The sequence below is a fragment of the Oncorhynchus tshawytscha genome, unplaced genomic scaffold, assembly GCF_018296145.1.
Source record: "Oncorhynchus tshawytscha isolate Ot180627B unplaced genomic scaffold, Otsh_v2.0 Un_contig_1639_pilon_pilon, whole genome shotgun sequence".
Taxonomy (NCBI): Eukaryota; Metazoa; Chordata; class Actinopteri; order Salmoniformes; family Salmonidae; genus Oncorhynchus; species Oncorhynchus tshawytscha.
Window position 1 is genome coordinate 129,230 of NW_024609675.1, and position 12,569 is coordinate 141,798.

The 12,569-nt window shown below is 45.6% G+C and overlaps 1 pseudogene; it reads right to left on the reverse strand.

Moving 5' to 3' along the window:
• Positions 1-133: 133 nt before the first annotated feature.
• Positions 134-5,893, reverse strand: LOC121845451 (annotated as a pseudogene).
• Positions 5,894-12,569: the final 6,676 nt, after the last annotated feature.

Consider the following 12,569-nt stretch of genomic DNA (forward strand, 5'->3'; position numbering starts at 1 on the left):
CAGATATTTGTGGCTCTTCCTGGAATTGGTGTGATTCCACAGTTAGTTGATCCAAGGCTATTGCTCTCACATAAGTCAAACTCTAAATGAATGGTAGCTATGTTGCAACATTGATTAACATTTATACAGGGGCTTACAGAAAATCATTTATTTGATAATCATACAGTAATAATTGTGTTCTGAAGTTGTAAATAGTTGTGTTATCCTGACATAAGCCTACGGTATGGTAAAGTACATTGATAATAAACCAGAAAGAAAGTTACAATACATATATTTAATGCTAAAGCTAATCATTGTTCTCTCTCTCTCTCTCTCTCTCTCTCTCTCTCTCTCTCTCTCTCTGTCTCTCTCTCTCTCTCTCTCAGAAATATAGTTGTTATTGTTAGGGAGGCAGGAAGCCTAGAGGTTAAGACTGTTGGGTCAGTAACCCGAAAGGTCATTGATTCGAATCCCTGAGTGAAAAGTCAATATTCCCTTGAGCAAGGCACTTAACCCTAATTGCTCCTTTAAGTTGCTCTGGATAAGAACGTCTGCTATAATGAATGAAGATACTTATTTAGCTCTAAATGCTAGCCATGTTCTCTCTCTCATACAGGGTTGGTGTAGTTGGAAGGGAACACTCCCGCTTGTCCCCTCAGTCTTCCTTTCCACCATGACATGTCGGAACACTCCAGCACCTCGATGATGTCACCGGCCTTAAAGCTCAGCTCGTCCTTCTCCTCGGCGTTGAAGTCATACTGAGCTCTCACCTGCATCAGACCACCGCCCCCCGTGGTCACGGCCGCACGCTGGAACACAGGTGCACACACAGGGGTTGATTAGACACGTAGCTTCATTCTATACACACACACACACACACACACACACACACACAGGGGTTGATTAGACACGTAGCTTCATTCTATACACACACACACACACACACACAGGGGTTGATTAGACACGTAGCTTCATTCTATACACACACACACACACACACACACACACACACACACACACACACACACACACACACACACACACACACACACACACACACACACACACACACACACACACACACACACACACACACACACACACACACAGGGGTTGATTAGACATGTAGCTTCATTCTATACATACACATGCATGGAGGTACACACACACACACACACACATGCATGGAGGTCATTCTATACACACACACACACACACACACACACACACACACACACACACACACACACACACACACACACACACACACACACACACACACACACACACACACACACAGGGGTTGATTAGACACGTAGCTTCATTCTATACATACACACACATGCATGGAGGTACATACACACACACACACACACACACAGACACACAGACACACACACACAGGAGGGATTTGGTTGTAGAGAGTATACTACCTGTGGTGGGGGTATAGGGTCTGGTGTGCGGGGCAGGGGTTGTTGAGGCTGGGGTACACGGGGCAGGAGATGGTGAGGCTGGGGTATGCTGGGCAGGGGCTGGTGAGGCTGGGGTATGCTGGGCAGGGGCTGGTGAGGCTGTGGTATGCTGGGCAGGGGCTGGTGAGGCTGGGGTGCGGGGCAGGTGGGCTGGCTGGGAGGCTGGGGTGCTGGGCAGGGGCAGGTGAGGCTGGGGGCTGGGCAGGGGCAGGTGAGGCTGGGGTATGCTGGGCAGGGGCAGGTGAGGCTGGGGTGCGCGGGGCAGGGACTGGTGAAGCTGGGGCTGAGAGGATGGGGCTGATGTCCTGGTCTGGCCAAATCCCTTCTCCTAGGAAGAAAAGTGAAATTAGAGAGAGAGAGCACTGTCATAACTTTTCTCTCAGATTCGATAAACCGATAATGAACAGTTTTAGCTATTTATCAAGCTTGAAGTACCCTACACCATCATTTAGTGAACAGGGATCCTCCATAGTTCTACTCCTGCCTGTGTTTCTGTGTCCAGCAGATAGATGCTGTTTAGAGACAGAGTTGTTCATATAGTACTCCACCAGCTCCTTTATTAACTACGTATAAGCCCTTCATAAACCCCTTATAAACCCTTTATAAATACTTATAACTGGTACCTGTGTTTCTGTGTCCAGCAGATAGATGCTGTTTAGAGACAGAGTTGTTCATATAGTACTCCACCAGCTCCTTTATTAACTACGTATAAGCCCTTCATAAACCCCTTATAAACCCTTTATAAATACTTATAACTGGTACCTGTGTTTCTGTGTCCAGCAGATAGATGCTGTTTAGAGACAGAGTTGTTCATATAGTACTCCACCAGCTCCTTTATTAACTACGTATAAGCCCTTCATAAACCCCTTATAAACCCTTTATAAATACTTATAACTGGTACCTGTGTTTCTGTGTCCAGCAGATAGATGCTGTTTAGAGACAGAGTTGTTCATATAGTACTCCACCAGCTCCTTTATTAACTACGTATAAGCCCTTCATAAACCCCTTATAAACCCTTTATAAATACTTATAACTGGTACCTGTGTTTCTGTGTCCAGCAGATAGATGCGGCTGTGTTTAGAGACAGAATTGTTCATGTAATAGTTCACCAGCTCGTTGAAGGAGCTGAACTTCTCAGACCAGAGGTAATACTGCCCTCTGGTGTCTGCCATCACCTTGAAGTGCTGCACGTCTGCCTCGTGTCTGGGAGAGGAGAGGTAGGTAGGTAGGTAGGTAGATAGATAGGTAGGTAGATAGGTAGGTAGGTAGGTAGGTAGGTAGGCAGGTGGGCATGGGGCAGGCAGGCAGGCAGGCAGGCAGGCAGGCAGCAGGTGGGCAGGCAGGCAGGCAGATGGGCAGGCAGGCAGACAGGCAGGCAGGCAGGCAGGCAGGCAGGCAGGTAGGTAGGAGGTAGGCAGGCAGGATAGATAGGTAGGTAGATAGATAGATAGGTAGGTAGATAGATAGGTAGGTAGATAGGTAGATAGATAGGTAGGTAGGTAGGTAGGTAGGTAGGTAGGTAGGTAGGTAGGTAGGTAGATAGATAGATAGATATAGTGATATGATGCAAATAGGAGGCAAATATGTCAATGATGTTGTCGTATACATTAATCTAGCTTTTTAATGTAAAGACACACACACACTGACCTAACGGATATGGAGAAATCTCCTGGGGAGCTCTGGCTGCCCCTGATCAGAAAGGATCCTACAGGCTGGGTCATGAGAGACTCCTGGGCCTCACCTCGACTAGCACTCTCCTGGTACCAACTAGAGATGGGGGAGAGGGGGAGGGAGGAGTAGAGAGGGGGAGAGGGAGAGCAGTAAACAAAATAGTATTTAGTATTTTTCATAACATCGGATTGTGTTCACACCTGCTTACACACAGACATCACATAGCCGACACACACTGGCACACAGTACTGCTTGATTGTCTTGGGTAATAAGTATGACCTGGGTAGGTGATTGTCTTGGGTAATAAGTATGACCTGGGTAGGTGATTGTCTTGGGTAATAAGTATGACCTGGGTAGGTGTTTGTCTTGGGTAATAAGTATGACCTGAGTAGGTGATTGTCTTGGGTAATAAGTATGACCTGGGTAGGTGATTGTCTTGGGTAATAAGTATGACCTGGGTAGGTGATTGTCTTGGGTAATAAGTATGACCTGGGTAGGTGATTGTCTTGGGTAATAAGTATGACCTGGGTAGGTGATTGTCTTGGGTAATAAGTATGACCTGGGTAGGTGATTGTCTTGGGTAATAAGTATGACCTGGGTAGGTGATTGTCTTGGGTAATAAGTATGACCTGGGTAGGTGTTGTCTTGGGTAATAAGTATGACCTGGGTAGGTGATTGTCTTGGGTAATAAGTATGACCTGGGTAGGTGATTGTCTTGGGTAATAAGTATGACCTGGGTAGGTGATTGTCTTGGGTAATAAGTATGACCTGGGTAGGTGAATGTTGATGTAGTTACGTGGTATGAATCCCTTCTTTCCATGTCGCTCAGCCATCAACCAGTCATCATTGGTGCCCAAGATCTACAGAGAACAGAGGAGGGACACACGTACACACACACACACACACACACACACACACACACACACACACACTTAAAGTGGTTAGAATGGAGAAGTACTGTAGCCTACTATTGACATAAGTCACAGAGTGCAAACAGGAAATGCTGTGGATACCGTATGACTTATACATGTTTGCCATTTGACCGTCTCACAACATAGCTTACTGAATGCTATAACAAAGGCCTGTGACCAACATGTCAGCACCTATCAACTAACAATGGGTTTGCAAGACAGTGTTGCATGGAGTATTTCTTCCGACATAAGGGTTGTCTACTTATGTTTACTATATGCCCTTGCTAGTAGGGTACACTAGCAGTGTGGAAAGGGATTGCTGTCCTCTTTACCTTCATGTTGTCTCCCTTCCTGAAGCTCAGCTCGTCCTCAGCAGTGGCAGTAAAGTCATACTTACCTACTGCCTCCATAGCAGGGAGTCTGGGGGGAGTTCAGGGGGAGAGAGATGGAGGGAGGTGACACACAGAGAGAGAGAGAGAGAGAGAGAGGGAGAGAGAGAGAGAAGAGGGAGGTAGGGAGGGACAGAGAGATAGAGATAGAGAAGGAGGTAAGGAGGGAACGGAAGAGAGAGAGAGAGAAGAGGGAGGGACAGGGAGAGAGAGAGAGAGAGAGAGAGAGGGAGGGAGGGAGGGAGGGAGGGACCGGAAGAGAGAGAGAGACAGAAGAGGGAGGTAGGGAGGGACCAGGAGAGATAGAGAGAGAAGAGGGAGGTAGGGAGGGACCGGGAGAGATAGAGAGATAGAAGAGGGAGGTAGGGAGGGACCGGGAGAGAGAGAGAGAGAGAGAGAGAGAAGAGGGAGGTAGGGAGGGACCAGGAGAGAGAGAGAGAAGAGGGATGAACAGGGAGAGAGAGAAGAGGGAGGGACAGGGAGAGAGAGAGAGAAGAGGGAGGGACAGGGAGAGAGAGAGAGAGAGAGAGAGAGAGAGAAGAGGGAGGGACCAGGAGAGAGAGAGAGAAGAGGGATGAACAGGGAGAGAAAGGGAGAGAGAGAGAGAGAGGGAGGGATAGAGGGAGGGATAGGGAGAGAGGGAGAGGGAGAGAGAGAAGAGGGAGGGACAGGGAGAGAGAGAGAGAGAGAAGAGGGAGGGACAGGGAGAGAGAGAGAGAGAGAGAGAGAAGAGGGAGGGACCAGGAGAGAGAGAGAGAAGAGGGATGAACAGGGAGAGAAAGGAGAGAGAGAGAGAAGAGGGAGGGATAGGGGAGAGAGAGAGAGAGAGAAGAGGGAGGGACAGGGGGGAGAGAGAGAGAGAAGAGGGAGGGACAGGGAGAGAGAGAGAGAGAAGAGGGAGGGACAGAGAGAGAGAGAGAGAGAGAGAGAGAGGGAGAGGGAGAGGAGAGAGAGAGAGAGAAGAGGGAGGGATAGAGAGAGAGAGAGAGAGAGAGAGAGAGAGAAGAGGGAGGGACAGGGAGAGAGAGAGAGAGAAGAGGGAGGGATAGGGAGAGAGAGAGAGAGAAGAGGGAGGGACAGGGAGAGAGAGATAAAGGAAAGAAGGAAGGAAGGAAGGAAGGGGGAGAGGACAGGATAGAGAGGTTAAACAAAGGCATAGTTCTGTAACAGAAACCCAAAACACATCAACTTTGACACATCATTAATAAATATACGATCCTATAGACAACAACAACAACAACAACAAACACTGTAAATGACACTGATACATACCTTGATCCCCCCAGACAGCACGGTTAGTAGAGATGGCAGCTCCAAACATTAACTGTCCTTGTCACAGTTCTGACAGACAGGATATGATGCAGTCCTGCAGTTGCGCAAACGGAACCTTGTTCTCAAGCTGTTTAGAAGATGTCTCACCGTACACACACACACACACACACACACACACACACACGCACACACACACACGACACAAACACAAACACACACAAACACAAACACACATTAACACACACTAACACACAGAGAGAGAGAGAGAAGGGGTGAAACCACAATGCAGTCTCAGTGAGGCCATATGCTAAATAAAGTCTGTTTCAGAAGAGAACATTCATCATTGACAAACAACTTCCTCCTTTGGAAGCACTGCTGTAGCTGGCTTTCTGGAAACACCCAAATAACCTTTTACATTTCACTTGCCAGCGTTATGATCCTGTGCTGGAGAATACACACTTTATGTTGCACAAGCAAACACAATATTCTCCCTTGCAACCAACACACACTTTCCCTTCCTCATATGTTTTTAGGTCTGTGTTTCAGACAGGATCAGAAGCTGTAGCAGAGGCTCAGTCTACGTACACACACACACACACACACACACACACACACACACACACACACACACACTCAGTCTAGAGCTATACAACCACTGGGTTTGGGTTCTTACCAACAAGGCCACTATTGCCTGAGACAGCGTTTCTTAAAGGAGTAGTTCACTGTTTTCCAACTTGATGTTAGCTGGTTCCTCACCCTGAAAGAGGTCTTTGGGCCAGGAGAAACTTATTTATACAGCCATTACAAACTTCAGCTGACTTTAGCCACCATTAGCTAAAAATATATTGAAGTGATGGGGGCAGGTGAGCAGGTTGTTGTTTTTATGGCCAAATCACGTTTCAGTGACATGATGTGGACATTATGGTTCTAAACATGCTCACTTTCCCCCATCAATTCCATGTGAATCTATGAAGTAGCGGTGGATGAAGTTAGCTCTGGTCGTAATGGCTGATTAAAGGAAACTGAACCACGGATGACAGTTTCTCCTGGCCCAAAGACCTCTTTCAGGGTAAAAAATCAAGTAGAATAGTGAACTAGTCCTGTAATACTGGTCGGGGGTGCCTATTTTAGTTTTTGCCCTAGCATTAACACACTTGATTAAAAAAAGGCTTGATGAGCCTCCTGGGTGGCGCAGTGGTTAAGGGCGCTGTACTGCAGTGCCAGCTATGCCATCAGAGACTCTGGGTTCGCGCCCAGGCTCTGTCGTAACCGGCCACGACCGGGAGGTCTGTGGGGCCTCCCACAGACCTAGCGTCGTCCGGGTTAGGGAGGGTTTGGCCGGTAGGGATATCCTTGTCTCATCGCGCACCAGCAACTCCTGTGTCGGGCCGGGCGCAGTGCGCACTAACCAGGTCGCCAGGTGCATGGTGTTTCCTCCGACACATTGGTGCGGCTGGCTTCCTGGTTGGATGCGCGCTGTGTTAAGAAGCAGTGCGGCTTGGTTGGGTTGTGTATCGGAGGACGCATGACTTTCAACCTTCGTCTCTCCCGAACCCGTACGGGAGTTGTAGCGATGAGCGACAAGATATACTGTTACTGGAGGAGTCCCAACCCACAGGGTTTATGCTGTTACTGGAGGAGTCCCAACCCACAGGGTTACTGGAGGAGTCCCAACCCACAGGGTAACTGGAGGAGTCCTAACCCATAGGGTTACTGGAGGAGTCCTAACCCGCAGGGTTTATCCAGTTAATGGAGGAGTCCCAACCCACAGGGTTTATACTGTTACTGGAGGAGTCCCAACCCACGGGGTTTATACTGTTACTGGAGGAGTCCCAACCCACAGGGTTACTGGAGGAGTCCCAACCCACAGGGTTACTGGAGGAGTCCTAACCCACAGGGTTTATCCAGTTAATGGAGGAGTCCCAACCCACAGGGTTTATACTGTTACTGGAGGAGTCCTAACCCACAGGGTTTATACAGTTACTGGAGGAGTCCCAACCCACAGGGTTTATCCTGTTACTGGAGGAGTCCCAACCCACAGGGTTTATCCTGTTACTGGAGGAGTCCCAACCCACAGGGTTTATACTGTTACTGGAGGAGTCCCAAACCACAGGGTTACTGGAGGAGTCCCAACCCACAGGGTTACTGGAGGAGTCCTAACCCACAGGGTTACTGGAGGAGTCCCAACCCACAGGGTTTATCCAGTTACTGGAGGAGTCCCAACCCACAGGGTTTATACTGTTACTGGAGGAGTCCCAACCCACAGGGTTTATACTGTTACTGGAGGAGTCCCAACACACAGGGTTACTGGAGGAGTCCCAACCCACAGGGTTTATCCTGTTACTGGAGGAGTCCCAACCCACAGGGTTACTAGAGGAGTCCCAACCCACAGGGTTTATCCTGTTACTGGAGGAGTCCCAACCCACAGGGTTACTAGAGGAGTCCCAACCCACAGGGTTTATACTGTTACTGGAGGAGTCCTAACCCACAGGGTTTATCCTGTTACTGGAGGAGTCCCAACCCACAGGGTTTATCCTGTTACTAGAGGAGTCCCAACCCACAGGGTTTATCCTGTTACTGGAGGAGTCCATAGAATCTGAAGATAACACCTACTGTAGAAAGAGGAGGAAGGGAAGCGCTACTAAGGTACACAATAGTACATTTTGGTAGACAGAAGGTGCTCTTTGGTAAAAGGGGTGAATTGGTCATCAAAAAGAAAGGAGGACCAAGGCTCTTCATATAATTAATTAAAATGCCTGTTTTAGTATGGCATGTTCAATTGAAACAAAGTTTTAAAAATCTGACGCGTTTCGGCTGCATGGCCTTCGTCAGGGAGTACAAACAAATAATAATGTCCTCTTTTGAACAGCTTTTCCAATCAGCCCTAATTGGAAGAGGGAGTGGTTACACAATTGATTGGAGACACCTAGTAAGCAATACTATACACATTAAAAGGTGAAATACTGTAGCTATGTTATCATAAAAATACAACTCCAAGCTTTGTTTAGACTGTTGTTGTTCATGTTTTGCTGTGTTCTAGTGTACTATGAAATATATTGTTTTCATATTCTTGACACTTCTCCCAGTCATATTTAAGGTTAGAACTACCTTTCTAAGTGTTCTGACACTTCTCCCAGTCATATTTAAGGTTAGAACTACCTTTCTAAGTGTTCTGATACTTCTCCCAGTCATATTTAAGGTTAGAACTACCTTTCTAAGTGTTCTGATACTTCTCCCAGTCATATTTAAGGTTAGAACTACCTTTCTAAGTGTTCTGACACTTCTCCCAGTCATATTTAAGGTTAGAACTACCTTTCTAAGTGTTCTGATACTTCTCCCAGTCATATTTAAGGTTAGAACTATCTTTCTAAGTGTTCTGACACTTCTCCCAGTCATATTTAAGGTTAGAACTACCTCTCTAAGTGTTCTGATACTTCTCCCAGTCATATTTAAGGTTAGAACTACCTCTCTAAGTGTTCTGACACTTCTCCCAGTCATATTTAAGGTTAGAACTACCTCTCTAAGTGTTCTGATACTTCTCCCAGTCATATTTAAGGTTAGAACTACCTCTCTAAGTGTTCTGACACTTCTCCCAGTCATATTTAAGGTTAGAACTACCTCTCTAAGTGTTCTGATACTTCTCCCAGTCATATTTAAGGTTAGAACTACCTCTCTAAGTGTTCTGATACTTCTAGCTTGGAGTTGTATTTTGATGATACAAAGAGTCTCTTGGTCGTCCTTTCTTTTTGATAACACATACTGTATTGACTTGTTTTCATTTTAACCTTTATTTAACTAGGCAGATGTAACGGCCGTTGTTGGTGGAAGAAGAGGAGGACCAATGCGCAGCGTGGTAAGTGTCCATATTGATCACTTATTATCCTGAACACTAAACACAATAACGAGAACGAAACGGTCCTGAACAGCGAATACACACAGAACAGAAAATAATCACCCACAACTCAAAGGTGAAACCAGGCTACCTAAGTATGGTTCTCAATCAGGGACAACCAGGCTACCTAAGTATGGTTCTCAATCAGGGACAACCAGGCTACCTAAGTATGGTTCTCAATCAGGAACAACCAGGCTACCTAAGTATGGTTCTCAATCAGGGACAACCAGGCTACCTAAGTATGGTTCTCAATCAGGGACAACCAGGCTACCTAAGTATGGTTCTCAATCAGGGACAACCAGGCTACCTAAGTATGGTTCTCAATCAGGAACAACCAGGCTACCTAAGTATGGTTCTCAATCAGGGACAACCAGGCTACCTAAGTATGGTTCTCAATCAGGGACAACCAGGCTACCTAAGTATGGTTCTCAATCAGGGACAACCAGGCTACCTAAGTATGGTTCTCAATCAGGGACAACCAGTATGGTTCTCAATCAGGGACAACCAGGCTACCTAAGTATGGTTCTCAATCAGGAACAACCAGGCTACCTAAGTATGGTTCTCAATCAGGAACAACCAGGCTACCTAAGTATGGTTCTCAATCAGGGACAACCAGGCTACCTAAGTATGGTTCTCAATCAGGAACAACCAGGCTACCTAAGTATGGTTCTCAATCAGGGACAACCAGGCTACCTAAGTATGGTTCTCAATCAGGAACAACGATTGACAGCTGCCTCTGATTGAGAACCATACCAAGCCAAACACAGAAATCCCAAATTATAGAAAAAAGAACATAGACTGCCCACCCCAAATCATGCCCTCACCATACTAAAACAAAGACAAAACAAAGGAACTAAGGTCAGAACGTGACAGCAGATCAGTTAAGAACAAATTCTTATTTACAATGACGGCCTAAGAACAGTGTGTTAACTGCCTTGTTCAGGGGCAGAACAACAGATTTTTACCTTGTCAGCTCGAGGATTCAATCTAGCAACCTTTCGGTTACTGGCCCAACGCTCTAACCACTAGGTTACCTGCTAGCTTTTCCTCTGAAAGCTGTGTGTGTGTGTGTGTGTGTATGTGCGTGTGTGTGTGTGTGCGTGTGTGTGTGAATGTTTCCTCTCTCTCTTCTTTGCTCCTCTTTCTCGCTCACTATTTATTATGGCCACTAGGGGCCAGTAGAGTCTGTAGCAAAATGATAAAACCATCTGTTCTGAACAGGGCCATATTCACAAAGCGTCTCAAGTTAAACAGCTGATCTAGGATCAATTTTGTCTTTTCAATCACAATGAATACGATTATATAGGCAGGGGGACTTGATCATAGATCAGCACTCATACTTTTACTAAATAATATCCCCAGTAATGGACTGGGGCGTATTCATAAAGCATCTCAGAGTACAAAAGCTGGTCTAGGATCAGTTTTGCATGTTAGATCATAATGAGTGAAACTACACGGGCAGAGGGGCTACTTTATCCTAGATCTGTACTAACATATATCCTTGGAAAATGAAAAGAGTTGCTCTCAGTGGGGTCTGATCAGCATTGAGACAATGGGTACGTCCCAAATGGCACCCTATTGTCACGTTCTGACCTTTATTTCCTTTGTTTTGTATTTATTTAGTATGGTCAGGGCATGAGTTGGGGTGGGCAGTCTATGTTTGTTTTTCTATTACATTTGGGGATTTGTATGTTTCGGCCTGGTATGGTTCTCAATCAGAGGCAGGTGTCATTAGTTGTCTCTGATTGAGAATCATACTTAGGTAGCCTGGGTTGCACTGTTTGTGGGTGATTGTCTATGTTAGTTGCTTGTGTCAGCACAGGTCTCATTTATAGCTTCACGGTCGTTATTTGTTTATTGTTTTGAATAGTTTGTATTCAGTGTTCAGTGCTTTCTTTTATTAAATATTCATCATGAACACATACCACGCCGCATGTTGGTCCTCTGATCCTTCTCTCCTCTCCTCTTCAGATGAAGAGGAGGACGCCTGTGACACCTATTCCCTATATAGTGCACTACATTTCACCTTATTCCCTATATAGTGCACTACATTTCACCTTATTCCCTATATAGTGCACTACATTTCACCTTATTCCCTATATGGTGCACTACATTTCACCCTATTCCCTACATAGTGCACTACATTACACCTTATTCCCTATATGGTGCACTACATTTCACCTTATTCCCTATATAGTGCACTACATTTCACCCTATTCCCTACATAGTGCACTACATTTCACCTTATTCCCAATATAATGCACTATATTTCACCTTATTCCCTATATAGTGCACTACATTTCACCCTAATCCCAAATGGTGCACTACATTTCACCCTATTCCCTACATAGTGCACTACATTACACCTTATTCCCTACATAGTGCACTACAAATAACCTTATTCCCTATATAGTGCACTACATTTCACCCTGATCCCTATATGGTGCACTACATTTCACCCTATTCCCTACATAGTGCACTACATTACACCTTATTCCCTACATAGTGCACTACAAATAACCTTATTCCCTATATAGTGCACTACATTTCACCTTATTCCCTATATAGTGTACTACATTTCACCTTATTCCCTATATAGTGCACTACATTTCACCCTATTCCCTATATGGTGCACTACATTTCACCCTATTCCCTATATGGTGCACTACATTTCACCCTATTCCCTATATGGTGCACTACATTTCACCCTATTCCCTACATAGTGCACTACATTTCACCTTATTCCCAATATAGTGCACTATATTTCACCTTATTCCCTATATAGTGCACTACATTTCACCCTAATCCCTATATGGTGCACTACATTTCACCTTATTCCCTATATAGTGTACTACATTTCACCTTATTCCCTATATAGTGCACTACATTTCACCTTATTCCCTATATAGTGCACTACATTTCACCCTATTCCCTATATAGTGCACTACATTTCATCTTATTCCCTATATAGTACACTACATTT